Source organism: Triticum dicoccoides, chromosome 6B (assembly GCF_002162155.2).
Source record: "Triticum dicoccoides isolate Atlit2015 ecotype Zavitan chromosome 6B, WEW_v2.0, whole genome shotgun sequence".
Lineage (NCBI taxonomy): Eukaryota > Viridiplantae > Streptophyta > Magnoliopsida > Poales > Poaceae > Triticum > Triticum dicoccoides.
In genome coordinates, this window is record NC_041391.1 from 235,577,238 (window position 1) to 235,602,146 (window position 24,909).

The 24,909-nt window shown below is 48.5% G+C and overlaps 1 long non-coding RNA gene across 2 annotated transcripts; it reads left to right on the plus strand.

The window, feature by feature from the left end:
• The first annotated feature begins 1,684 nt into the window (after positions 1 to 1,684).
• Positions 1,685 to 4,580, plus strand: LOC119320373. 2 transcript variants are annotated; one of them, XR_005154961.1, is made up of 3 exons: positions 1,685 to 1,975; positions 3,500 to 3,604; positions 4,036 to 4,580. It is a non-coding gene; the product is annotated as an uncharacterized LOC119320373 (long non-coding RNA). The 2 variants fall into 2 exon arrangements; XR_005154960.1 differs by having other exon boundaries at positions 3,500 to 4,580.
• The last annotated feature ends 20,329 nt before the right edge of the window (positions 4,581 to 24,909 follow it).

Genomic DNA, 24,909 nt, shown 5'->3' on the forward strand with positions numbered 1-24,909 from the left:
GCCACATTTCGTTGTCAGGATTAAGATGGAAAGAATATCAGATGGAGACCAAGTATGGCGACAACTGATGAAAACCACGTGAAAACTATGTTTCGAAATTTCAAAAAAAAATCTTACGAACTTCAGATCCTTCCCTCCCCCGGCTCGCGACCGCGTCGTCCCCGCGGGCGACCAGCCGCCCCCGACCCTTCCTCCCCCCGCTCTCCATCACCCTCCCTCCCCGCCAGCGGGCCTGGCCCGGGTGACGCTGGCGGTGGCGGTCCATGGCCATTTCCCTCTTGGTTGCTCTCCGATGCGGGGCGGAGCGGCGCCGGGAGGTGTTCCTAGGCGGCGCCGGTCCAGCGGGGCGGCGGGGTATCTTGGTGCAACGCGGGAGATCGGCTGGGCGGCGGCAATGCCGTTGGCGGCGGGGTGGCGCGGCCAGGCGTCGCTCGCTCGGCCCAGATCTGAGCCCTCTGGGCCCCATCTGGTTCTGGGCGGGGCGGGTCGGCGGCGTGACTTCCGGGAGGCGAGGGAGCGGCGATGGGCAGTGGGGTGCTGGAAGCGCTGGCGCCGTCGTGCTGCAGTGTGGCCGGCAGGGCTTAGCGGGCCCGATTTGGGCCTAGACGGGCCAGGGGTGGCCTGGTATGCCCTGCTGCCGCGTCCAAACAACGACTGCGACGGTGCCGGAGGCACGGGCCTCCTGCACGGCGATGGTGGAGGTGGTTCCCTGCCGCGCAGTTATGGTGCTGCTGCTCCCGTCGCCCGACGCTTCTCTCCTCATCCTCGTGACCTCGTGGTGGTGATCTCTGTGAGGCGGCGTGGGTGGCGTCGCGACCGCGGTCGCGCATGCTGGTGGGCGGCGAGTTGGCTGGTTGGCTTCGGTCCGGTTGGGCGGTGGGGTATGGAGTGCGGGAGAAATCCTTGCTGGTTCTTCCGGCTCAGATGCGGTGACGCCTGCGGGTGTCGCCATTCCTTCCTATAGGGTGTTCGTGGTCTTCATCCCCCGCTTCCCACCGCGTGCCAGGGAAACCCTAGGACACGTTCGGGCAGCAGCTTCGTCGGCGTCACATTCCTTCTTGGAGGTGCTGCTTGGTACGCGGCAGATCGTTGCCTTCGATCGTGGTGGCTCTATTCCGGAGGGCGTAGCGGTGGTGGGTCATCCACGCTTTGTCGAGCTGTCGTTGTTGGCAATTATTTCTTTTTTTTCCTTTGGGCTTGATGTGTTGCTCGTCCCAGCATTTGCTATTTGATCCGCGTTGGTTGCTTTGGAATACAAAGCGGGGAAACCCTTTTTCGACGAAAAAATTCTTACAAGAACATATTATGTTAAGAGAATGATGTTTTATTAGCGAGCTCTTTTACGGTGATTGGATGGTTACAATATGTAGTTTCATGTACCTATGATTATTTCCCCATCGTTGATTTAGCATGTTAACTAAAAATTATTGTGTGCTCATGCTATTGCATGTTCTAGTTTTATGGGAAGGAATCAGGGGCGTGGCTTGATAAACCTCCTGATCTCCTGAGTCCTCTTATTGTAAAAGACATGATTATTAATTAAATAAAGTTGCCGAAGTTCAAAGAAAACATGTTAACTAAAAATATTAAGTTTAATCAAGAAGGGTTATTATGGTCCTCCGTGATTATTTTTTCTTTTATAGAAACTTTGTGAATTCGTTCCGTCAATCCCTCGCATATCGCCTAATCCATCTCGCGCGAGGGAGGCGCCTGGTGGCGATGACGCCGGCGCGAGATTCTGGGAGACACCGGCGCCGGCGCAAGTACCTGGGCTACGACGCCGGCGCGAGGTCGTGTTGGCGAAACCCCGGCTCGGCTTGGTCGTAGTGATCGCTCCCCGACGCCCCGCGGATGCCAGCGCGAGGTCCTGGGAGACGCCGGCGACGCGCAAGGACCTGGGCGACGACACCGGCGCGAGGTCCTGGAGGCGAACCCCTGGCTGGGCTTGGTCGTAGTGGTCGACCAGTGGAGCAAGGTACCTCGCTCCCTGCCCTCATCTCTTCGTTACCTCCCTCCCTGCAGCCTGCAGGCGGCTAGCCAGCGACTAAACATTCAATTATTTCTGTTCTAGTGTGCACAAAAATTGAAGGTAAACCACCATTGAGATCCAGGGTCTCTGAATTTCTGATTACGATGATTACTGTCAGCTCGTCCTAATGAAGTACATCGTCCAGGAATAGGACAACACCAAAAATTTATTGGATTCAGACCTGTAGTGTAATCTCTGATTCTTCCCGTGTAGATGTTGGGCAGGATGGTCCTTCCGTTGTTGAACAATTATAAACTACGTAGTGTGATCTTCCCACGTAGTGTAATCTCTGAATCTCTGAATGATGTTGGTTTATGATAAGATGATAATCTACTCCCTTCGTTTTTATTTACTCTGCATATTAGAGTTGACTGAAGTCAAACTTCGTAAAGTTTGATCAAGTTTATAGAAAACAATATAGACATTTATCATAATAAATCTATACGATGTGAAAGTACATTCAATAATGAATCTAATGTTGTTGATTTGTTATTGTATATCTTAATATTTTTGTTTATAAACTTGGTCAAAGTTTGCAAAGCTTGACGTTGACCAAAGCTAATATGCGAACTAAATAAAAACGGAGGGAGTACGTTGAACAATGATGCTAGTCTGAATCAACGTTGTGTAATCTCTGAATGGCTGAATCTTACCATGTAGATACATAGATATCATTGTGCATTCCTTCCAATGTGCTACAGACCCAGACTAATTTCTTCTCTGCGCCTAAAATTCCTTATGCTTGAGCTGTCAAGGAAGAAGACAGATCACTGAATCCATTGAATGTTGTCCTGTTAACTTGATGTATTCTACTCAGGAAAATATTCTCTCCTGTCCAGACATGTCACACGCAATAGACCATTGCTATTAGTAAAACACAACTAATCATAACTCATAAATAATTAGATTGATCTGCTAGTGTATCGCCTCGTTGCTATAACTCATTCCCCTTTGCAAGTGTCTTGACCAAATGATGGTCTTAATATTTAGCTGCAGTGTGCCTGTTGTTTTTCTACAACCTTCCACATAGATGTTGTGAAGGATGGTCCTTGCGTGCATCGGACTGAATTGAGAAGTATCTTGGATGAAATTGGGGACCCTTTTTAGTTGGTTCATGACGTGAATGAATCAATGAAGTAGGTGTAATGGTCAAGATCATAACACCAATGTATAATTTGAGATACTACTTGATTTGCCAGCAGTTGAGTGAGATGGCACAATATTCACTTATATATCTTGCACGTACCAACACCTGCATGCTCGTTTTTATAGTAACCATTGAAAATATGTACCTTTTTGTTTATTAGAAATGTTGATTTTCTCCTTTCATTTGCATGTGGTATTTCTTTTTCATTCGTGTTATGTTGAGCTTTGTTCACATATTTTCCAATCCAGTTGCCTTTGTGACATTCCCACATGTGGGTTTGCTAGGTTGGTGAAACCTATGGTTAATTTGTATGTGATATGCAGGAAGGCATGACCGATTTATGTGTGGAGACTCTATCTGAGTACCATGGCATTGACATCAAGACGTTTGTAAGTGAGGATGAAGGTTTTCAGTTTATAACAAACTAGGTATGTGCTCGTGTGTTGCCATGGGAGATTTTTCTAATGCAATAAGAGGAACATACAAGGATACACCCTGATGCAAATCAAATAACCAAGAGGCTGTGTTTTGGTTTTGAAGCATAGAATTTTTTACAACTTTATCACAGGACATACTGAAGGCCAGGGAACATCAGAGTGAAATATAATTATCTGAATGACATTTTAAAAAATAGATGTCCAATAATTCATCTTTGCATCTAAATAAAAATGTACGCGGCAATATCACCACTCATTTACTAACATGTTTCTCTATCTCCTCTTGCGCTAGAACAGTCAGTACCTGAAGATGGCATTTGGGTCATTCTGATTTGGAGCTTCTGTAACAAAATACATATTTCAGCAATAGAGTAATAATCTTTAGCAGTCCAGTAGTTGATTGATGTGCTTTCGTACTGTAGGGGAGTATGTTGACATGATCAAGGCTGGTATCATCGACCCTGTGAAAGTGATCCGAACGGCACTTCAAGATGCATAAATCTCAAGTTCTCTAACCATATACCTTTGTACGACCATGACAGAAACAATCAAGCTTGTATGATAATCTATGTTTGTAGTACAGGTTTCTCTGTTAATGGCAACCACAGAGGCCGCAGTTGCTGAGCTCCCAGCGACAAAGGCCAGAATTGCTATGCGTATGCCGGACATGAGCGGAATGTGTTTCTGACAGTGCGGCATGATGTCTGATTTTCCTGTTCTCGGTTAAGGACATGGCAAGCTTTACTCCCCCCCATATACATGAATAGAAAATTCCCCTCCTTATCAAACGAGAGGTGCAAAGCTGGCACCTATTTTGCTTTTTGAACTTGAGATGCTGATGTGACGTTAACAAGATTTAGAGCCATTTCATTCGGGGTGAATTCGAATAGGTGCAGGCAAGACAAGCATTACCTCAGGTTTTGAATGTTCACGGGCAACATTTGTTGTTATTGAAGTGCTTCCTGCATGCCCTTGTGTTTTTATGGTGGTGTGCTCTTAGTTTCTTATACAGGCTCAGACGACTAAGATCAGTACAACTACGAATTATGGGTAGTCCAGTCGACTGAAATTGGCACTTGTGGGTCAGAACAACTAACATCAGTACTCCCTCCAGTCCTTTTTACCACGCGTATTAGATTTGTCTGAAGTGTTTGAAGTTTGACCATGTTTATACAAGAAATATTAACATTCATAATATAAAATCAGCATCATTAGATCCATTACAGAACATATTTTCATATTATATTTATTTGGTATACTAAATGTTGATACTTTTCAATATAAATTTGGTCAAAGTTAACGGAGCTTGATTTTTAAAAAATCTAATATGCAGGGTAAAATGGATCAGAGGGAGCACTTACAGACTCAAACGACTAAGACTGATAGTGTGGGTTCGGACGAGTAAGACCCAGCTGACTAAGATCGGTACTTATGAGCTCGAACGACTAAGATAGATAGCAGTGAGCCCGAACGAGTACGGCCCATAGTTGTGGGTCATCCTCTATAGGTAGTCCTGACACAACTACCGCTACCGGTCTTTCAGATCACGACAAGCATTATGGATCATCCGGACCCCACAACTAGCACCAGAGTCGTCTGATCCTACTAGCAGCACTATGGGTCGCATGATCCCATTCCTAGCACTATAAGTAGTCCGAACCCACAACTACTAATATGGGTAGTCCGGATGACTAAGATAGATACTTGTGGGGCCGAATGACTAAGATTAGTACTTATGGGCCCGGACAACCAAGAACAATACTTGTGGGCCCAGAAGAATAAGATTGATACTTATGTCTAACACCTCAATGATCAAGCTACAGTAATCCCCCATGATCAGTGCCAAGTCATCATGCTTTACAATGCTTGATCACCTTTAATCTCATATCTCCTTTCAAAATCCTCTTTGAAATGGAATTCAAATTTAAGGTGAAATTAAAAGTTGTTCAAATCCAAGAACTAAATAGTTCATAATTTTGGGGATAATCCCTTGAGATTATTGTTATGGAAAATAACATCACTAAAAATCCTTTGAGGACTCTTTCATCATGAAAACAGTACCTAAATAGCCCTATTTAATCCAATTTCATTTAAACAAAATTCAGATGAAATTATCTTGCCTCAAAACCTTTTTGTGGCAGTGCTAAATATTGCAAAGTCTTTTTGTGGCCTAACAATTTGCAAAACAGAAAGGATTAAAGAAATCAGAAAAAGAAAAGAGAAAAGAGAAAAGGGTTAAGCGCTGCTGCGCTAGTGGGCTTAAGCCGCACGGTGCTCAATGGCCCAGCCCATACTGGCCTTCCCTACCTCCTGCTGCGCCAGGAGAAGGTCGTGCGTGCTATACCTGGCCAAACGGACCGGCACGGCCCGGCCCACGGCAATCATGCCTGGCACGGCACAGCCCGCCACGGCACCATTATTAGCCGGGTCGTGCCGTGCCGGCCCACGGGCGGGAGCTGGCAGCCTAGGCACGGCACGCCCAGGCACGCCGACCCGTTATGGCACGCTGGGCCGTCTGGCGCATATTTACCTCGGCTGGCGCATCTTCCCCTCTGTACAGCGAAAAAGTCCAAAAAAAGTGTAGAAAAGTGCAAAAAAATGTAGACTATTATGTGGGATAAATCTAAAATTTTATTATCACTTGCCTCATTAAAACCTTCCATCCCAAAGAAGTAAAAGAGTACAAAATATGCTCTAGAAATACTAAAAGATTAAAAGAAATAGAAAAAATATATTAGAGCACTACAAATGTACACATGCACTACAAAATTATTGAACATATTAGAGTACTAGGTATTTATATAGGACATATTTATTTATATATTTCAAAAAAAGTTAAACGGTTCGTGCCGTGTCGGCCCGCGTGCCCAGCCTCCAGGCCCAGGCATGGCCCATGGCGTGCCTCGTGCCATGCCTGGCCCGTTTAGCACGGGTTGTGCCATGCCTGGGTCATGTCATTCCTGCGTGTTACCGGGCCGGCCCAGTTAGCATGACCCGTTTGGCCAGCTATAGTGCGCGCCATGGATACAACCTATGGATACAGCATGTGAGCTCTCGGTCCCCTATGACGTCTCCCCTTTCTCCCTCTCGCCCAGTAGCTCGGATATAGCCGAGGCCGTGCCTCTGCCACCCAACGCCGTAGCTGCCGTCGATCATGTCCGCCCTAGCTCGCGCCGCCAGCTCAGGTGGATGCACCGCGTTGCGCTCGTTCCGTAGGTGGTCTCCGAGCGTCGTTTGGTCGTCGGAGCGCGACTCCGGCGGGACTCCGCAGCGTCCTGTGGACGCCGTCGGTTAAACGCCAGCTGGATTAGTTTAGGTTTAAAGTTAAACTAATTACCCGCTAACTAGACACTGACAGTGGGCCCTAGTCCGCTAACTTATTAGATTAAGAGTTCAGTAAAGCCCTATTAAAATTAACTGAGACTAACAGCTGGGTCCACACTGGACCCGCTGACTAGTCAAACTTGCTGACTGGGCAATTCCAATCAATTACATGTGGGTCCCCCTAGGCCCATTAACCAGTCAACTGGTCCACATTGACTACTAACTAGGCAGTGAACTGGACCCCACTGCCAGCGTCTGGGTGCACTGCACCGGGTGCTCCTACCATTTTAGTTTACATTTTGGAAATTAAATTAATCCAAAAAATTCTAGAAATTGTTTAGATCTTTGAAAATTCATAGAAAATTAACTGTCGGGTGAAAATAATTTATATATGAAAATTGCTCAGAAAAATATGACGAATCTGAATATGCCATCTACATAGCCTTCCCCTTCCGTTCATTTGTCCGATAATTGCCTTGAGCCGGGAAAATATTCCCGGATATTTCCCGCTCCGTCTATAACGCGTAGCACTGCGTTAGGTCATCCCTAGCATCGCATATTGTCATGTCATGATTTATATTGCATTTGTATGCCTGTTATTTATTATTTATTCCCCTCCTTCTCGGGTAGACCCCGAGACCGTTGTTGATCCGGTGATCGACTACTTCACTGTCGAGGGTCCGTGTTAGTCTGTAGAGCTTCCAGGCAAGCAAAACCCCCTTGATCATTCATATATCGCCCAGTTCCTTCTCTCTCATGCTTGCATTAGATTTTGCTACTGTATTTGTATGATCCTATTATGGTGCATAGCCTGATTTTGTAACCTTCTATTGTTATCTTACCTGCTTATCATATATGCTTAGTATAGGACGGTTAGTGATTCACCAGTGACCCCTCATCTTGTCCCAGTTGCCCCCGGTTTATGACTGATGACTCAATCAACGTGATCGACGTCCAGAGCCCGACACATCACATCACATCACATCCCCTTAGTGTGTACGGCACTGCAGGTTACTGTCGAGTGCCGAGGGTGATACTCATATAGGACTTCTGATGAGATCTTTGTAGTGTAGTTAATCGGTCGTGGTCTACGGAGGGTGATTCCTCCTTCACCACTCCCGATGACGACTCTGTCGTGCAACACCTCAAGTGTGAACCCTTCGAGGGTGATTCGTCCAAGGTCACCTTGACGGTTACATCAAGTGGAATCTATCGAGGGTGATTCCTCGGATTCCCCCTTAGTGTTATGGACACACGGTTACTTGTCTTTACCCCTCAGAACCATATTAAAGACGGTTGGCCCTGAGGGGTACCCGCAAGAGTTACTATTTATGCGGGACTGGAGGACAGGCGGTACCACCCCGGTAGAGGTGGACCTGAGTTCCCAACAGTCTCTTGCAAGTCGGGTTGACCGTGATGGTACCCACGAGTGATGTGGAGTCAGGTTGACCTGGAGGGTACCCGCAAGATAACTACGCGGCACGACCACACATACTTAGCCTTTGTCGTAAGTCCGTGAGACGGGGCAACGGGACCACAGATCATGGATCATTGATCGTCTTCGCGCGCTCCCAAGACACTAACGGGGTTGGATATGTGATCTGAGTAGGCCTCTGTCCTTTTCACACTAACCACCACGCGGGAATAAGTATAGGAACTCGGCATCGTACGATTCTCCAAAAGCTCTTCGGACGTCAGGATTGAACGGCGCGCACCCAGTTGGACGGGAACCACCTGCGCTTCTATTAGGGGATGGGTATGCTCCAGGCCGCCCACACAACATGCAGGAGTGTGAAGAGCGATGGGCCCAAGACCCCTGCGTGCTTAGGATGTGGACCAGCGTGTTGGCCTCTCTGTTCAGCCTAGGTAGGACTACGGCGTGTCGATCAACCGAGGTCAGGTATGATCTGATGGTGTGCCCAGCCGGAGTTAATCTAGCGTGTTGGGTAAGTTGGTGCACCTCTGCATGGAATTATATCTATTTGAATAGCCGTGTTCACGGTAATGGACGCTCGGAGTTGTATCCCGATCGATACAACTAGAACTGGATACTGGAGATGTGAAATGGATATGTGGCTCCAGGATTGCTTTCTCGCAGGGAGTCGAGGAAGAATCTCTAGGCGATGCTACAACATACCACTACTTTATATTATGCTAATCCACACTCTTCTAATGCTTCAAGATGCTAGTCTTTGATAGGCTAGACTTTCTCTTCTCTTCTAGCATCTCTGTAGTTCAGTCCAAAGATATGGCTCCATTCCTTTGATACCGATGCATACTTAGCATAGTTATGATGTACGTCTTACAAATACTTTGGATGAGTACTCATGGTTGCTTTGCTACCTCTTTTTCCCCAAACCCAATTGTTGCGATCAGATGACGGATCCCAGGAACCTGGTGCCACCACTGACTACTACTACTACTACTACTACTACTACTACTACTACTACTACTACTACTACTACTACTACTACTACTACCCCGAGGGTGCCTACTACTACGTGGAGGCCGCCGATGACCAGGAGTGGTTAGAAGGCTCCCAGACAGGAGGCATTGCCTTTTCGTTCATCGTTGATGTTTGTGCTAGCCTTCTTAAGGCAGACTTGTTTACCTTATGTCTGTACTTAGATATTGTTGCTTCCGCTAACTCGTTTTTATTCAAGCTTATGTATTCGATCCCTCGAGGCCCCTAGCTTGTAATATAAAGCTTATATGACTTTAATTTGTGTATAGAGTTGTGTTGTGATATCTTCCCGTGAGTCTTTGATCTTGATCGTGTGCATTTGCATGTATGATTAGTGCACGATTGAATCGACGATGACACATTATGAGCCCAAACAACTAAAATTGATAGTAGTCAGCCTGAACGAGTAAGATTGATATTTGTGAGCCCAAATGTCGGTGTCAAAACCGGCGGATCTCGGGTAGGGGGTCCCGAACTGTGCGTCTAGGCGGATGGTAACAGGAGACAAGGGACACGATGTTTTACCCAGGTTCGGGCCCTCTTGATGGAGGTAAAACCCTACGTCCTACTTGATTAATATTGATGATGTGTATTACAAGAGTGGATCTACCACGAGATCAAGGAGGCTAAACCCTAGAGGCTAGCCTATGGTATGATTGTTGTAATGGAGGTTATGTCCTACGGACTAAAGCCCTCCGGTTTATATAGACACCGGAGAGGGCTAGGGTTACACAGAGTCGGTTACAATGGTAGGAGATCTACATATCCGTATTGCCAAGCTTGCCTTCCACGCCAAGGAAAGTCCCATACGGACACGAGATAGAGTCTTCAATCTTGTATCTTCGTAGTCTTGGAGTCCGGCGGACGATGATAGTCCGACTGTCCGGACACCCCCTAGTCCAGGACTCCCTCAGTAGCCCCTGAACCTGGCTTCAATGACGATGAGTCCGGCGTGCATAATGTTCGGCATTGCAAGGCGGGTTCCTCCTTTGAATAATCCAGAGAAGATTGTGAACACCAGGATAGTGTCCGGCTCTGCAAAATAAATTCCACGTTCCACCGTAGAAAGAATAATATATACACAAGTTCAATCTGCTGACGTATTTTGCGGCATGATGTCACACCACTACTGTCGGTGTCAAAACCGGCGGATCTCGGGTAGGGGGTCCCGAACTGTGCGTCTAGGCGGATGGTAACAGGAGACAAGGGACACGATGTTTTACCCAGGTTCGGGCCCTCTTGATGGAGGTAAAACCCTACGTCCTGCTTGATTAATATTGATGATGTGTATTACAAGAGTGGATCTACCACGAGATCAAGGAGGCTAAACCCTAGAAGCTAGCCTATGGTATGATTGTTGTAATGGAGGTTATGTCCTACGGACTAAAGCCCTCCGGTTTATATAGACACCGGAGAGGGCTAGGGTTACATAGAGTCGGTTACAATGGTAGGAGATCTACATATCCGTATTGCCAAGCTTGCCTTCCACGCCAAGGAAAGTCCCATCCGGACACGGGATGGAGTTTTCAATCTTGTATATTCGTAGTCTTGGAGTCCGGCGGACGATGATAGTCCAGCTGTCCGGACACCCCCTAGTCCAGGACTCCCTCAGTAGCCCCTGAACCTGGCTTCAATGACGATGAGTCCGACGCGCATAATGTTCGGCATTGCAAGGCGGGTTCCTCCTTTGAATAATCCAGAGAAGATTGTGAACACCAGGATAGTGTCCGGCTCTGCAAAATAAATTACACGTTCCACCGTAGAGAGAATAATATATACACAAGTTCAATCTGCTGACGTATTTTGCGGCATGATGTCACACCACTACCAAGCCTTTACTTGAATCGTTTTTTATTATACCACCTCAGCGCGTTTAGCGAAGCGGTTTCCTTGGCACGTCTCGTCGAAGCAGAGATCGTGTTCCCCTTATTCCGGGATCCTTATCAATACGGACGTGGGTAACCCAACCGCGCCCGTCGCCACGCCTCCCCTATCGAAGGCGAGTCCCGAACGGTCACGGAGACGGCTCTTGGTATTTTCTTCCTTTATAATAGGACCAAGGCTCGTTTCTTTTCTTCAATCTTCCACCGAATCTTCGCCTTGCTCCAAGTTCCAACACCCAGAGCCCTAGATTCGAGTGCTTCGGACCTTCAACAATGTCCGGCTCCGACCTTCAGGGCCGGTGGATGCCCTCCTCCGTTACGGAGGAGGACGTGCTAAAGCTGCGAGAAGCCAAGTACCTGTCCTATGAGATTTCGCACAGGCTGCCCGCCAAAGGGCAGGCCATCCCCACCCCCGAGCCCGACGAATATGTCGTCTTTGTATCCCACCTCCGTCGGGGTTTAGGCTTCTCGACGGATCCTTTTGTGAGAGGGCTCATGTTCTACTATGGGTTGGAATTCCACGACTTGGCTCCAGAGTCCATCCTCCATATCTCCGCATTCATCGTTGTCTGCGAAGCCTTCCTCCGCGTCACCCCCCACTTCGGCCTATGGCTGAAGACCTTCAATGTGGAGCCGAAGATGGTCAGGGGCGTCAAGCTGAATGCGGCGGGGGGCCGTAAGTAGGAGGGCCGATGCCTCGTGGCCTGAGGGCTCCTTCCAAGAGGAGCTCCGCTTATGGCAGCAGGAGTGTTTCTATATCACCGCTCCGAGGGGCAGCAGGCAGAAGCCGCCGCCTCCGTTCCGCTCAGGACCTCCACGGCGGTTGATGTCGTGGGTCAACCAAGGGCTCAATTGGGGGCCGTCAAAAGACGTGCCCCTATTGCAGGGCCGGATTCGAGACCTCCGAGCGAGGGAGATTGATCTGGTCGTGGTGATGCAGGTCATGCTAATTAGGCGTCTCCTGCCCTGCAAACGCCGTCCTCTCCGGCTATGGGAGTTCAATCCGGAGAGACCACGGATTCTCCAACACTTCATGGGTACAACACCCGTGGAGATTTACAAGTTGTTCTTCGGACCACAAGTGGCGTGTCCGAAATTGACCGAGGATGCCGGCCTAAGCTGCAATCGCCCGGATACTCGAGTAAGCAGCTCAGTGTTTGGACGTACCATTTGTTTTGCCCTCCTTCGGTTCGCCTTTTAACCCGTTATGCTTCTGCAGGAGTGGATAGCGCAAGCAAAGCTGATACGGTGTCCGGTCCCCCTCCCAGAGACCGCGCCGGAGCCCGTGCTGGTCAGAATGTTGGAGGTTGCGCCTTCAGAAGAAGGCGAGGGGGAAAACAGAGGAGCTACCGCCCTGCCCAAGGGGGCGCTTGAAGAAGGGGGGATCGAGAATCCCTCCCTCCAGGGGGAGAAGAGGACCGCCTCCGAAGACCCGGAGGCCAAAGCCCCTAAGCGGGGGAAGAAATCTTCGTCGGAGGGTCCTGCGTCCGGGGAGGCCCCGGCCGCACAGTCTTCTCTAAAGAATCAGCCCTCTAGCGAGCCGTGAGTAAAAAAAGGGGAGTTCATTAATAAGAAACATCCCTATTTGTGCTTCTGAGGATAACCGAAATTGTTACCTTGTAGATCGGATCTGCGGCCTTCTCAGATGAGCTCGTCTTCGGGGGATCTTCGTCCGGAGATGAGAGCGAGACGCCTCCGTCTGCTGCAACGTCGGATATGGCGGACGAGCCTAAAGTGTCGTCACGGAGGGTATCCCCGAGCCCGGCAGAGTTGAAGAGTTCGGCGCCGACTAGTGTTCGGCCGGGGGAGCTGAACGATCTGCTTGAGAGGGCATCCGTCTCAGAAGATCACCGTGCATTGATGAGCATGGTGATTGGAAGGATTTCGTCCGCCGAAAGCGGATTGCATAATGCCGTCAGGAGTTTGCTGGCGGGGTTTGAGGTACGTAAAAACGACGCGCCTTTTTGACAGTTTTGCACATAAAAGTGCGCCCTGTATAGATAGTAGCCCCTGAGACTCGGTAGGTTGTCGAAAGCGACAGCGTGCCAAGGATCAAAATCGCAGGTATTAAGTGTCGCCTTTCCTATACAGGTGGCGGATAGTCCGGGGGCTAGCCGGACTGATGGAGTTGCCGAATTAATGCGGCAGCTCGATGTGGCGGATGCAGACTTCGCGCTAGTCAACAAGCGACTTGATGAGTCGCAAGGTAAATTGGTTCTCCGCAGTCACCTATTAGGGGAGTGAAAGCCCGCCTCTTACAATATTTATGCTTGACGCAGATGGTGCTGCTGCTGTGGAGAGCCTTCGGGCAGAACTTGCTCAAGCCAAGGAGCAAGCCAGAAGGAGTGATGCGGCTGCCTCGAGGGCGGCCGAGGAGTTAGAAGCCGAAAGGGCTGCACATTGCCGAAGCAGGGAAGAGATGGCCAGATTGGCCGTTAAAGTGAAGGATGCTACCGACTGCAATGAGGCTCTTGAAAAGGAGCGCCTATCGGAGCAAGAAGACCTGGGGAAGGCCACCGCCGAAGCCAAGGATGCCCGTTCTACAATGCGGGCTATGAAGGAGGAGCTGCGTCAGGCCGGAGACATTGTGGCTGGCAAGCCTTTTCTGCTACGCCGTAGGTTTACGGATCCGAAGTATGTCCAGCTTGGCCAGCTGTGGGGTCCGGAGGATCCGTATATGGACTTAGCGGCGAGTGCGGCAGATGCCGTTGTGCACTTCCGAAGCCAGGAGGATCACAAGACGGAAGAGCTATTTTGGTCTCAATTCCATAGTCCGGATCGTTCACTTCCGCTGACCGATCGGCTGGCCGAATGGGCTGAGCTGAATAGGTTGTCCGGACTTGCCATGACGGATATCGTGACTCATGTCTGGCCGGAGAGGCCCAAACCGACGAGCTACTTTGGCTTGTTACAGCAGTTTCTTGGGGCGGTGCCGCATATCAAGGAGATGAAGCGGCCGGCTTGCATAGAGGGTGCGCGGATGGCCCTTGCCCGTGTGAAGACACATTGGACAGAGATGGATGCCACCACAGTTGCAACCCGGGGTTCGGATGAAAGCCGGTTACCCGCTGAGCACTATTTTGGGGAAGTTGTGCGTGGTGCTCGTATAATAGAGTCGCAGTGCTCAAAAAATGTCACATTCAAATGAACGTTTTATTTTGTAAAACAATGGTTATGAAGTAATCGCTTTTTATACTTGTGCGTTCCAAGTATTGAAATATCTCCTATGCGGCCGCTTATGTATACGTGTGTATAACCTGAAAGATGGCAGTCTTCGGCTTCAGCCCCCACGCACAAGGTGCGGGGGTGTTCGCAAAAGTAGCGCATTTTCACACTTAATCCGACGTCTCGGTCCTGTTGAGGAGGTGGTAGCGTAGAAAACGAGGCAATCTGGACTATGATGCTTTATCACTTTCACTTAGCCATTGGAGTTCGAGGGTGGGGCTACGATATAGCCCCTGGGGGCACCGCGCTCTCCGAATTCGGGGCGCGTGTGTGCCTGACCGGGAAACGGTCCTTCGTCAAAGCGGAGGAATTCTAAACATTCCGGTGGTCGATCGAGTGGTTGACCAGTCTCTCGCTGTATCATGACAGTCAGTTTTCGGCTTTCTCTACTGAGGTGCTCGCCCAGCCAAACTGGGGCACAATCGCAGTAGTTCTCCTGGTGCCGCGTTAGCCGATGATACGGAACGTAAGGCAGCAAAACACAGGAGCCGGGCAAACCCAACATTTGAGCAAAGACATGATTCGGAGCTGATGCATATAAGGCCTAACTCGAGACACTGAACACTCCCTAAGGTGTTCGGTCTTTATAATAATGGGCAGAACAATGCCCTAAGCCCCTAGTGTCCAAGTACGGGCAAGGTCCTCTGATGCGGCCGATGCCAAAACGTCAGGCTCCACTCTGGTTATAATGAGAAGCCAGGGGATTAGAGCAACAAGAGACAGTAAAAAAAGGTTTACGCAGGGTCTTAATCTGAAAAGAATCCTTGCAACGGGTCCCTACTGCACATCTGCGCCTGTGTCTCCGTTGTGCCGTTATCCTGGACGGGTGTGCACATTGTTCATCTGTAAAAAGAGAGGAACTTAGTTTGAAAGGAAATCGTGCGAAAAAAGGTGTATGAAAAATATAAATAAGTAAAGCGGAGTCTATATTAGCTCGTTGTTGCTTGTACGCACAACCCCTTGTGAAGGGGTGTGCGGCTAGGGAGCCCCTAGCTTATTTATGCCGGACTCGTCTATCCGTGTCCGGGATCGTTAAATGACCCTCGCAATGAAATGATGCCACGTGGACCGGGCATTTTAAGTGTACGAGACGCGTAATGTGGTATGGCGTTGAAGCGGACAAGAGCTTCACGTCCCAATAGTGCTTGGTAGCCACTTTTGAATGGGGCGACATGAAAGATTAGCTTTTCGCGTCGGAAGTTGTTCGGTGGCCCGAACACAACTTCGAGTAATAGGGAGCCTGTGCACTTGGCGTAAGGGCCTGGCGTCACTCCTTTAAAGGAAGTGCGGCTATGTCTAATTTTAGTAAGGTCTATCCCCAACTTGCGGATTGTATTTGGATATAGCAGGTTTAAATCGCTGCCTCCGTCCATCAGGACTTGTGTAAATTGTAGTCCGTCGATTATAGGATCCAACATCAGAGCAGTCCATCCTGCATTTTGAACACTTCTGGAATAATCCAGGTGGTCAAAGGTGATTGGTTTTGACATCCAATCTCGAGGTTCCGCTGGGGTGGACCGTGCGAGACCCATCTTAGCGGGTGCCGCATTGTTTTTCCGCATTATCACATGAAGTGAGTTTACTGCTTTGACTTCTTGTGGGAAAGTCTTTTGTTTTCCGGTGCTCTGCTGGTGGGGTTTATCCTCTTCGCGCTTGATGCGTCGAGCCCCTTGTGTTCGGTGCTGAGTCGGCCGGACTGTTTGAAGACCCAACAATCTCGGTGGGTGTGGTTTGCAGGCCTTCCGGGGGTACTGTGGATTTGACATACCCGATCCAAAATTTTGTTTAAGTTGGATAGCTCATCACTGTTATCCTTAAGAGGCAGTGTTTTGTTGTTTGGCTGCGAGCTTTTGAATTCGGCATTGAACGCCGTATTCTTTGGGCTTTTTTCTTTATTCTGGCGCTGATCCTTTCTATGCCGTGATTTTCCGTTTCCATCCCTGATCTCGGATGTACTTGGGTCGCTGGTGCTGCTTCTTGCTAGCCAGCTATCTTCCCCCGCGCAAAAGCGGGTCATGAGGCTTGTTAGCGCGGACATTGTCCTCGGCTTCTCTTGGCCGAGGTGTCTGGCGAGCCATTCGTCTCGGACGTTGTGTTTAAAAGCTGCTAAGGCCTCGGCGTCCGGACAGTCGACTATTTGGTTCTTTTTAGTAAGGAACCCGTTCCAGAATTTGCGCGCTGACTCTCTGGGCTGTTGAGTTATATGACTTAGATCGTCTGCATCCGGAGGGCGGACATAAGTCCCTTGAAAATTTGCTCTAAACGCGTCCTCGAGCTCTTCCCAACTTCCAATAGTGTTTTCTGGGAGGCTTTTGAGCCAGTGCCGAGCTGGCCCTTTAAGCTTGAGGGGTAGATACTTTATGGCGTGGAGATCATCTCCTCTAACCATATGTATGTGTAGTATGTAATCTTCTATCCACACTCTAGGGTCTGTTGTTCCATCGTAAGCCTCTATGTTTATGGGTTTAAACCCTGCTGGGAATTCATGATTCAGCACCTCATTGGTGAAACATAGTGGGTGTGCGGCGCCCCTGTATTTGGGTGTACCGCTGCCGTCGAACACTTGTCGTGCTGTGCTGCTTCCTGGGGCCCTCTTTTTTGGCCCGTAAATGGACCTGGCTGGGCCATCTGTTTTCCCAAGGTCGTGAGTCGGCTTGTGTGCGGCGTCGCTTGTAAATTTTGGCCTATCGTCTGGCCGTCTATCCGGCCAGGCGGCCTCTTTGTTTTTTGACTGTGGGTGCTCTATGGCTTCCTCGTCAAATTCTGGCAGCAGCTTGCGCTTCGGGTAGCTCTTTGATTGATGGCTATTGCCGTATTTGTCTGCAGTTTTGAGCACTTTGCTCCACCTCATTCTGAGTATGTCTTCCGCTGTTTTGAGCTTCCGTTTTTCCTTCTTCAAGCTTCTTGCGGTGGCGACGAGTCTTCCGTGAAGGTTTTTATGATCCGGTGGTATGTCCGGCGTGATGTCGTCTGGACTGTTGGTTTCGCCGGGATTGGATTGATTATCCGATTCGTCCTGTTCGGACGGTTGCTTGGTTGCATGTTCGTCGTCCACTGGTTTGCCCTGCTCTAACGCTGGGTCATTAGGAATGTTGTATTTGCCGAGGCGGGGCTTATGGCGGCGCTTGCGTCGCCGTTTTGGTTGTTTATCGGCGGGATTATCCTTTGCCGCGCCCAGTTGTTCCTCTTCATCGCTTCCTTTTGGGGTATCCACCATATATACGTCGTGCGTTGGGGTGGTCTTCCAGTGCCCTGTAAGCGCTGGTTCTTGATTGTCTCCGGCATCATCGTCCACACCGTCGATGTCATCGTAGTCATAGTCTAGCATGTCGGTTAGATCATCGACAGTGGCTACTAGGTGGGTGGTGGGTGGGCTTTGAATTTCTTCGTCGTCCGCATCCCAACCATCCTGGCCATAGTCCGGCCAGGGCTCTCCGGATAGCGAGAGATGCTTTAGCGAATTTAGGATGTCGCCAAAGGGCGAGTGCTGAAAGATGTCTGCCGCGGTGAACTCCATGATCGGCGCCCAATCGGATTCAATTGGCAGGGGCGCAGGAGGTTCGGAGTCCGGCGGGGAGTCCGGCACCTCGGAGTCACGAGCTTTATAGGGGACAAGGTCAGCGTTCGGCTCCATCGCCGTGGAAGTTGCAGCCCCCGATGCGGTGTCCAGCCACCGGTCCTCGATCGGCGCGATCGGCTCCGGACTAAGGGCCGGAGCGGATTCGTGTGCGGCCACCAAGGCACTGTCCGGCGGCAGAGCTAAATCATGCCCATCGTGACAGCGCGGCATGCTCGGCTGCGGCTCGAGTCCGTCGAAGATCAAGTCCCCGCGGATGTCGGCCGTGAAGTTTAGGCTTCCGAACCTGACCTGATGGCCAGGGGCGTAGCTTTCGATCTGCTCCAGATGGCCAAGTGAATTAGCCTGCAGTGCGAAGCCGCCGAATACGAAGATTTGTCCGGGGAGAAAAGTCTCACCCTGGATGGCGTTGTTGTTGGTTGAAGAAGCCATCGAGCCTATCGGCGACGACACAGAGGAACTCTCAATGAAAGCACCAATGTCGGTGTCAAAACTGGCGGATCTCGGGTAGGGGGTCCCGAACTGTGCGTCTAGGCGGATGGTAACAGGAGACAAGGGACACGATGTTTTACTCAGGTTCGGGCCCTCTTAATGGAGGTAAAACCCTACGTCCTGCTTGATTATTATTGATGATGTGTATTACAAGAGTGGATCTACCACGAGATCAAGGAGGCTAAACCCTAGAAGCTAGGCTATGGTATGATTGTTGTAATGGAGGTTATGTCCTACGGACTAAAGCCCTCCGGTTTATATAGACACCGGAGAGGGCTAGGGTTACACAGAGTCGGTTACAATGGTAGGAGATCTACATATCCGTATTGCCAAGCTTGCCTTCCACGCCAAGGAAAGTCCCATCCGGACACGGGATGGAGTTTTCAATCTTGTATCTTCGTAGTCTTGGAGTCCGGCGGATGATGATAGTCCGGCTGTCCGGACACCCCCTAGTCCAGGACTCCCTCAACTACCAAGCCTTTACTTGAATCGTTTTTTATTATACCACCTCAGTGCGTTTAGCGAAGCAGTTTCCTTGGCACGTCTCGTCGAAGCAGAGATCGTGTTCCTCTTATTCCGGGATCCTCATCAATACGGACGTGGGTAACCCAACCGCGCCCGTCGCCACGCCTCCTCTATCGAAGGCGAGTCCCGAACGCTCACGGAGACGGCTCTTGGTATTCTCTTCCTTTATAACAGGACCAAGGCTCGTTTCTTTTCTTCAATCTTCCACCGAATCTTCTCCTTCCTCCAAGTTCCAACACCCAGAGCCCCAGATTCGAGTGCTTCGGACCTTCAACAATGTCCGGCTCCGACCTTCAGGGCCGGTGGATGCCCTCCTCCGTTACGGAGGAGGACGTGCTAAAGCTGCGAGAAGCCAAGTACCTGTCCTACGAGATTTCGCACAGGCTACCCACCAAAGGGCAGGCCATCCCCACCCCCGAGCCCGGCGAATATGTCGTCTTTGTATCCCACCTCCGTCGGAGTTTAGGCTTCCCGACGGATCCTTTTGTGAGAGGGCTCATGTTCTACCATGGGTTGGAATTCCACGACTTGGCTCCGGAGTCCATCCTCCATATCTCCGCATTCATCGTTGTCTGCGAAGCCTTCCTCCACGTCACCCCCCACTTCGGCATGTGGCTGAAGACCTTCAATGTGGAGCCGAAGATGGTCGGGGGGCGTCAAGCTGAATGCGGCGGGGCGGCCGTAAGCAGGAGGGCCGATGCTGAAGGAAATATGCCCTAGAGGCAATAATAAAGTTATTATTTATTTCCTTATTTCATGATAATTGTTTATTATTCATGCTAGAATTGTATTAATCGGAAACATGATACATGTGTGAATACATAGACAAACAGATTGTCACTAGTATGCCTCTACTTGACTAGCTCGTTAATTAAAGATGATTATGTTTCCTAGCCATAGACATGAGTTGTCATTTGATTAACGGGATCACATCATTAGGAGAATGATGTGATTGACATGACCCATTCAGTTAGCTTAGCACCCGATCGTTTAGTATGTTGCTATTGCTTTCTTCATGACTTATACATGTTACTATGACTATGAGATTATGAAACTCCCATTTACCGGAGGAACACTTTGTGTGCTACCAAACGTCACAACGTAACTGGGTGATTATAAAGGTGCTCTACAGGTGTCTCCAAAGGTACTTGTTGGGTTGGCGTATTTCGAGATTAGGATTTGTCACTTCGAATGTCGGAGAGGTATCTCTGGGCCCTCTCGGTAATGCACATCATTTAAGCCTTGCAAGCATTGCAACTAATGAGTTAGTTGCGAGATGATGTATTACAGAACGAGTAAAGAGGCTTGCCGGTAACGAGATTGAACTAGGTATTGGATACCGACGATCGAATCTCGGGCAAGTAACATACCGATGACAAAGGGAACAACGTATGTTGTTATGCGGTCTGACCGATAAAGATCTTCGTAGAATATGTAGGGACCAATATGGGCATCCAGGTCCCGCTATTGGTTATTGACCGGAGACGTGTCTCGGTCATGTCTACATTGTTCTCGAACCGTAGGGTCCGCACGCTTAAGGTTTCGATGACAGTTTTATTATGAATTTATGAGTTTTGATGGACCGAAGGAGTTCGGAGTCCCGGATGAGATCGGGGACATGACGAGGAGTCTCGAAATGGTCGAGACGTAAAGATCGATATATTGGACGACTATATTCGGAGTTCGGAAAGGTTCCAAGTGATTCGGGTATTTTTCGGAGTACCGGAGAGTTACGGGAATTCGCCGGGGAAAAGTATTGGGCCTTATTGGGCCATACGGGAAAGAGAGAGGGGCTGCCTAGGGCAGGCCGCGCGCCCCCCCATGGCCTAGTCCGAATTGGACTAGGGGGAGGGGCCGCACCCCCTCCTTCCTTCCCTTCCCTCTTCCCCTTCCTTGTCTCCTACTCCTACTACTTGGAAGGTCTCCTAGTTGGACTAGGAAAGGGGGAATCCTACTCCCGGTGGGAGTAGGACTCCCCTAGGGCGCGCCATAGAGAGGGCTGGCCCTCCCCTCCTCCACTCCTTTATATACGGGGGCAGGGGCACCCCATAGACACACAAGTTGATCATCATGATCGTTCCTTAGCCGTGTGCGGTGCCCCTCTCCACGATATTACACCTCGGTCATATTGTAGCGGTGCTTAGGCGAAGCCCTGCGACAGTTGAACATCAAGATCGTCACCACGCCGTCGTGCTGACGGAACTCCTCCCTGAAGCTCTGCTGGATCGGAGCCCGGGGTGCGTCATCGAGCTGTATGTGTGTCAAGAACTCGGAGGTGCCGGAGTAACGGTGCTTGGATCAGTCGAACCGGGAAGACGTACAACTACTTCCTCTATGTTGTGTCAACGCTTCCGCTTCGATCTACGAGGGTACATAGACAACACTCTCCCCTCTCGTTGTTATGCATCACCATGATCTTGTGTGTGCATAGGAATTTTTTTTGAAATTACTACGTTCCCCAACAGTGGCATCCGAGCCTAGGTTTTATGCATTGATGTTATATGCACGAGTAGAACACAAGTGAGTTGTGGGCAATACAAGTCATACTGCTTACCAGCATGTCATACTTTGATTCGGCGGTATTGTTGGATGAAGCGGCCCGGACCGACATTACGCGTACGCTTACGCGAGACTGGTTTTACTGCCGTGCTTTGCACACAGGTGACTAGCGGGTGTCAGTTTCTCCAACTTTAGTTGAACCAAGTGTGGCTACGCCCGGTCCTTGCGAAGGTTAAAACAGCACCAACTTGACGAACTATCGTTGTGGTTTTTGATGCGTAGGTAAGAACGGTTCTTGCTAAGCCCGTAGCAGCCACGTAAAATTTGCAACAACAAAGTAGAGGACGTCTAACTTGTTTTTGCAGGGCATGTTGTGATGTGATATGGTCAAGACGTGATGAAATATAAGTTGTTGTATAAGATGATCATGTTTTGTTGAAGTTATCGGAAACTGGCAGAAGCCCTATGGTTGTCTCTTTGTTGCATAAAGATGCAAGTGCCAAATATTTGCTTTACATTATCGCTATGCGATAGCAATAGTTGCAAGAGCAATAGTTGGCGAGACAACCATGTGATGACACATTGATATAGATCAAGATGATGAAGATCATGGTGTCGTGCCAGTGACGATAGAGATCATGACAGTACTTTGGAGATGGAGATCAAAGGCGCAAGATGATCATGGCCATATCATGTCACATATTTTGATTGCATATGATGTTTATCTATTATACATCTTATTCTTGCTTTGATTGACGGTAGCATTTTAAGATGATCTCTCACTAAATTATCAAGAAGTGTTCTCCCTGAGTATGCACCATTGCCAAAGTTTGTCGTGCACAGACACCACGTGATGATCGGGTGTGATAAGCTCTACGTCCATCTACAACGGGTGCAAGCCAGTTTTTGCACACGCAGAATACTCGGGTTAAACTTGACGAGCCTAGGATATGCAGATATGGCCTCGGAACACGGAGACCGAAAGGTCGAGCGTGAATCATATAGTAGATATGATCAACATGAGATGTTCACCATTGAAAACTACTCCATCTCACGTGATGATCGGTTATGGTTTAGTTGATTTGGATCACGTGATCACTTAGCTGACTAGAGAGATGTCTATCTAAGTGGGAGTTCTTAAGTAATATGATTAATTGAACTTAAATTTATCATGAACTTAGTCCTGGTAGTATTTTGCAAATTATGTTGTAAGATCAATAGCTTGCGTTGTTGCTTTCATATGTTTATTTTGATATGTTCCTAGAGAAAATTGTGTTGAAAAATGTTAGTAGCAATGATGCAGATTGGATTCGCGATCTGAGGTTTATCCTCATTGCTGCACAGAAGAATTATGTCCTTAATGCACCGCTAGGTAACAGACCTATTGCAGGAGCACATGCAGACGTGATGAATGTTTGGCTAGCTCAATATGATGACTACTTGATAGTTTAAGTGCACCATGATTAACGGCTTAGAATCGGGACTTCAAAGACGTTTTGAACGTCATGGACCATATGAGATGTTCCAGGAGTTGAAGTTAATATTTCAAGCAAATACCCGAGTTGAGAGATATGAAGTCTCCAACAAGTTCTATAGCTAAAAGATGGAGGAGAATCGCTCAACTAGTGAGCATGTGCTCAGATTGTCTGCGTACTACAATCGCTTGAATCAAGTGGGAGTTAATCTTCCAGATAAGATAGTGATTGACAGAATTCTCTAGTCACCATCACCAAGTTAGTAGAACTTCGTGATGAACTATAGTATGCAAGGGATGATGAAAATGATTCCCGAGTTTTTCATGATGATGAAATCGATGAAGGTAGAAATCAAGAAAGAACATCAAGTGTTGATGGTTAACAATACCACTAGTTTCAAGAAAAGGGCAAAGGGATAGAAGGGAACTTCAAGAAGAACGGCAAGCAAGTTGCTGCTCAAGTGAAGAAGCTCAAGTCTGGACCTAAGCCTGAGACTAAGTGCTTCTACTGCAAAGGGACTGGTCACTGGAAGCAGAACTACCCCAAGTATTTGGCGGATAAGAAGGATGGCAAAGTGAACAAAGGTATATTTGACATACATGTTATAATGATAGTGCAACTTATTTGTGGCACTGCCGTTTAGGTCATATTGGTGTAAAGCGCATGAAGAAACTCCATGCTGATGGGATTTTGGAATCACTTGATTATGAATCACTTGATGCTTGCGAACCATGCCTCATGGGCAAGATGACTAAGACTCCATTCTCCGGAACAGTGGAGCGAGCAACTGACTTATTGGAAATAATACATACTGATGTATGCGATCCGATGAGTGTTAAGGCTCGCGGCGGGTATCATTATTTTCTGACCTTCACAGATGATTTGAACAGATATGGGTATATCTACTTGATGAAACATAAGTCTAAAACATTTGAAAAGTTCAAAGAATTTCAGAGTGAAGTGGAAAATCATCGTGACAAGAAAATAAGGTTTCTACAATCTGATCGCGGAGACAAATATTTGAGTTACGAGTTTGGTCTTCAATTAAAACAATGTGGAATAGTTTCACAAATTCATGCCACCTGGAACACCACATCATAATGGTGTGTCCGAACGTCATAACCGTACTTTATTGGATATTGTACAATCTATGATGTTTCTTACCGATTTACCACTATCATTTTAGGGTCATGCATTAAAGACAGCTGCATTCACGTTAAAAGGGGGCACCATCAAAGTCCGTTGAGATGACACAATATGAACTGTGGTTTGGCAAGAAACCAAAGTTGTCATTTCTTAAAGTTTGGGGTTGCGATGCTTATGTGAAAAAGTTTCATCATGATAAGCTCAAACCCAAATCGGAGAAATGTGTCTTCATAGGATACCCAAAGGAGAAAGTTGGGTACACCTTCTATCACAGATCCGAAGGCAAGACATTCGTTGCTAAGAATGGATCCTTTCTAGAGAAGGAGTTTCTCTCGAAAGAAGTGAGTGGGAGGAAAGTAGAACTTGATAAGGTAATTGTACCTTCTCCCTTATCGGAAAGTAGTTCATCACGGAAATCTGTTCCTGTGACTACTACACCAATTAGTGAGGAAGCTAATGATGATGATCATGTAACTTCAGATCAAGTTACTACCAAATCTCGTAAGTAAACCAGAGTAAGACCCGCACCAGAGTGGTGCGGTAATCCTATTCTAGAAGTCATGTTAATAGACCATGATGAACCTACGAACTATGAGGAAGCGATGATGAGCCCAGATTCCGCGAAATGGCTTGAGGCCATGAAATCTGAGATGGGATCCATGTATGAGAACAAAGTGTGGACTTTG